The sequence below is a fragment of the Pagrus pagrus genome (assembly GCF_965226575.1).
Source record: "Pagrus pagrus genome assembly, chromosome: 1".
Lineage (NCBI taxonomy): Eukaryota > Metazoa > Chordata > Actinopteri > Spariformes > Sparidae > Pagrus > Pagrus pagrus.
Genome location: NC_140185.1, coordinates 37,923,993 through 37,928,992, shown reverse-complemented (window position 1 = coordinate 37,928,992; position 5,000 = coordinate 37,923,993).

Genomic DNA, 5,000 nt, shown 5'->3' with positions numbered 1-5,000 from the left:
AGAGTCGACGGTGAAACTCTGGAAAAACCTTGATGAAATGAGACGTGTGAGGAAGGTTACAGCCTCCTCATCATCGCTCCACACAGCTGATGTTTTCATGGACAAAATCATTTATTCACTCAGTCTGTCTCTGTTTTACAGACAGGAAACTGTTTTTACACTCAGCTTTACGGACTTTATTTGACTTTTTTACTTCTGGTCGCCTCCGTTCAGCTTCGTCCAACTTCGACCTTCTCTTAGCAGAATCAGCTGAAAACACCTGTCAGCCTGTGCGTGTGTGTGTGTGTGTGTGTGTGTGCGTGCAGCAGAGTGTGAAAACATGAATGTGGGAAGTTGTGTTTCACATCATCCGTCTGCAAGAGTGATGTCATCACTGGGGGGTGTGACATCACACACTTTATTGTCATTGTGTAAAACAACAAAACAGTGACACATCTCACTGAGCTGGGATAGAAATGTGACATTTAAATGATTGTCAACATTTATTTCTCTACAAAATAGAGTAAAATAATTATCCAAAATAAACTGGACTTGTTTCAGTTTGTTGAAGACATTTCACGTCTCATCCAAGAGGCTTCTTCTGCAGAGTGTGTGAGTGTCCTTACATAGTGTGTGAGTGTCCTTACATGGTGTGTGAGTGTCCTTACAGAGTGTGTGAGTGTCCTTACATAGTGTGGGAGTGTCCTTACATGGTGTGTGAGTGTCCTTACAGAGTGTGTGAGTGTCCTTACATAGTGTGGGAGTGTCCTTACATGGTGTGTGAGTGTCCTTACAGAGTGTGTGAGTGTCCTTACATGGTGTGTGAGTGTCCTTACAGAGTGTGTGAGTGTCCTTACATGGTGTGTGAGTGTCCTTACATGGTGTGTGGGTGTCCTTACATGGTGTGTGAGTGTCCTTACATGGTGTGTGAGTGTCCTTACAGAGTGTGTGAGTGTCCTTACATGGTGTGTGAGTGTCCTTACATGGTGTGTGGGTGTCCTTACATAGCTCGGGAGTGTCCTTACATGGTGTGGGAGTGTCCTTACAGAGTGTGGGAGTGTCCGTACATAATGTGGGAGTGTCCTTACATAGTGTGGGAGTGTCCTTACATAGTGTGGGAGTGTCCTTACATGGTGTGTGAGTGTCCTTACATAGTGTGGGGGTGTCCTTACAGAGTGCCCAGTACAGCATTGTAGGTGGGTGATCAGTAATGTCTTAGGCCACCTCCTCTGTTCAAAGACAGCTGTTCCAGTTTGATATAGATGGATTATTTTTTGGTCCTCCTGTGTTGTGCCAAAATAAATAGATAAAAAAATATTCAGCACATATTCACCGAACTGGCAACACAAGAGGAGCCAGCAGGGACTGAAGTAAACCCAGTAAATACACAGAGCCAGTGAAGTCTACAGGAGCCATACAAGAGTGATCTGTTCCTAGAAAATAGGCAGTGTGATGTAAATCTAATCCTATGTGCACATCATCTTGTTGGAAATGTAAAAATAGCCGTGGCTCTTCTGCTGCGGTGTCATCTCATCTCATTTTATGTGGTCGTTTCTGACTGTCGGTCCAAAGTGAGATTAGATTGAGATTCTATTAAATCCACATAATTCTGTACTGGATCAGACTCCGATCATGGGTTCAGGTACATTCTTAGAATATCTTTACACGCTGCACGCCTCACAATTTTATAAAAATGATTTGATGAGGAGCCCACTGACTTTATGGAGAGATTATCACATGAGCTCAGAGGAACTCTGTCTGCGTGTCTGGTCCCCAATAGCATTATGTGAAAGTAAAGTATAAAATATAACTGAATAACTGTGTAAAACACCATAATGTTTAACTGTACTGTCTCAGAGTGATGGATCTATTGCAGGTATTATTTATGATGTTCTGTTCTGTTGTTGTTTAGATTGTTGTGTGTTCATGTGTGTGTGTGTCTGTTCTTGTGGCTTCATTATGTGTCTAAACTGTAAATCTAAGAAAAAGAAAAAAGAAAGAAAGAAAAACATCATGGCTGCTGGAAAATGTACCAGGATCCCCAGTAATTACACAGAGCCATGCAAAGGATGAATACAGAGTTCCCAGCAAATACACAGAGCCAGTGAGGAGTTCAGGGAGCCTGGGAGAAAGAAGCTTTTCTAAAAGATGCACAGAGCCGCTGGTTTGAGCAGCGGCCTCGGGAGAATGATGCACATCCAGTAAATACACTGATTGATTGTGTTTTCAGAGGCCTGTGGACTATTGGTAGAATATACACAGACATATTTCCCAGCAAATAGACGGAGCCAGAACGTTTTTTAGAAGGCAGCTGAAGTAAATAATGACGGACTGCCCCTTTAAGTTTTCTCATGTGTACATAATAAATAAGGAAGTAAAACATGTCCAAAATATAAAACCACAGGCTGAGGAGGAGCAGGGAGGAGCAGGGACAAGGAGGATGGAGCAGGGAGGAGGAGGATGGAGCAGGGAGGAGCAGGGACAAGGAGGATGGAGCAGGGAGGAGGAGGGAGGAGCAGGATGGAGCAAGGAGGAGCAGGGACAAGGAGGATGGAGCAGGGAGGAGCAGGGAGGAGCAGGGAGAAGGAGGATGGAGCAGGGAGGAGCAGGGACAAGGAGGATGGAGCAGGGAGGAGGAGGGAGGAGCAGGGAGAAGGAGGATGGAGCAGGGAGGAGCAGGGACAAGGAGGATGGAGCAGGGAGGAGCAGGGACAAGGAGGATGGAGCAGGGAGGAGGAGGATGGAGCAGGGAGGAGCAGGGAGGAGGAGGATGGAGCAGGGAGGAGCAGGGAGGAGGAGGATGGAGCAGGGAGGAGCAGGGACAAGGAGGATTGAGCAGGGAGGAGGAGGATGGAGCAGGGAGGAGCAGGGAGAAGGAGGATGGAGCAGGGAGGAGCAGGGAGGAGCAGGGAGAAGGAGGATTGAGCAGGGAGGAGGAGGATGGAGCAGGGAGGAGCAGGGAGGAGGAGGATGGAGCAGGGAGGAGCAGGGAGGAGCAGGGAGAAGGAGGATGGAGCAGGGAGGAGGAGGATGGAGCAGGGAGGAGCAGGGACAAGGAGGATTGAGCAGGGAGGAGGAGGATGGAGCAGGGAGGAGCAGGGACAAGGAGGATGGAGCAGGGAGGAGCAGGATGAGTGAGTCACGATGTAACGGCTGCTCCTCACCCGTCTCCCCCGCTGAGGAGGCCTCCTGGAGAAAGAGGAAGTGAAAAGGGCTGACGGAGAAAAGCCTCTTCTTCCTGTTTGTGTCATTTTGGGAGAAACTCCGAAAAGTCAGCATTGGTCTTTTACACACACACACACACATACACACACACACACACACACACACACACACACACATACACAGACACACACACACACACACACACACACACACACACATACACAGACACACACACACACACACACACATACACAGACACACACACAGACACACACACAGACACACACACACACACGCACACACACTACAGATGAGAGAGTCGCTGATGAAATAAACTCTGCAGGTTTCTTTCAGCAGCTCTCTCCCTCAGTTTTGCCTCTCAGGCAACAGACAGACACTGTGGTTGGTGGAGGTGACACCTGCAGCCTGAGAGGAAACTTCCTGTCAGGCCGTGTGCAGAACAAACACCTGTCGCTGCTGAGCTGCTCCATAAAGTCATGTGATCAGCGGCTCACTCCCAACTCTTTCAGAATAAAGCGCGCTGACACACTCTTACACTGTCATAACAGTCACGGTCTGGTTCGAGTTAGGAAACCATCATACTTTGGGTTTAAATAATGTTCTGGTCCGATCGAACAGAGCGGAGGACAGAAGTGGATCCAGCAGCAGAACTGGATGACGAGGAGGTCGGGGGTTAGAGGTCACAGAGAGGTTGACCTCCATGTTGTAACGACCGTAACATATTTGAGGTAGTTTTGCTATCAGAGGAGATTACTGAGTGTTAACAGACATCAGACGCTGACTCAGCTTATTGATCCTCACAGCTGATTATTGTTTATCTGAACTCAGTCTGACTCAGCACATCGTGACTGTGACAACAACAGTCTGTAAAACATGACAGCAGTCAGAAACCAGGACATGAACTCCTGCTGCTCATCAGGATCCACACAGACAAATGAAACATGTTTAATGTTTATTTACCACGTAAGTGTGACTCCAGCTAGCTGTAGAAGCTACAGTTAGCCTGCTGCTGTGTCAGTTATTGATGATAGTTTATGAAATGATGGTGATTAAAAGTGATATCAATAACAATATTTACTTTGTTACTTGTTAGCTCAGGTTTCCAGGAAATACACAGAGCCGACCAGCTACAGAAGTCTGACGAGGTGCCCTCCTGCAGTAAGCAACGTTTTTTAAATCTCAGCTTCTTGATGTTTTTAGTTAAACTAAATGTTTTGTCAACCTGACCCTTTAGTTCAGACCACTGTTCTGTCAGAAAGCTTGTGATGAACAATAAAAGACACGTTGTAATTAATAATTAATGAGAATATCAACCTCCAACACTTGTGAGCAGTGACGAGCAGCAGCTGCACTGTTTATTATTTTATTTTAGCACTCAGTCTCTCTGCTGCCCCCCACAGGCCACAGATGTCCCCGTCGTGGTCGGCTGCTCGTTTCCTCCTCCTCCTGCTGACTGACCGCCGTTACCGTGGTGACCGGCGTTTGTCGTCAGTGCTTTTATAAGGAAGCTTTTGTTTAGCGCTCAGATGAGAGTCGTGTTTGTGGGTATTTCTGCTGTTTACATTCCTGTTTGAGTTTGATTTATGCAAACATGTTCCTCCCACACACACACACACACACACACACACACAAATGAAAACAGGAAAACAAAGTCACACACACACACACACACACACAGTGTCAGTGTCATCACACAGTGACTGTTATCACATGCTGACCGTCACATTACTGCTGTAAATAAACACGTTTCGTTAACGTCTCTCTTCACTGGTCGTACTCGACTCTGTGCTCATTAACAGCTGGAGACATCTGGACCTCTGCTGTGCTGCCAAAAC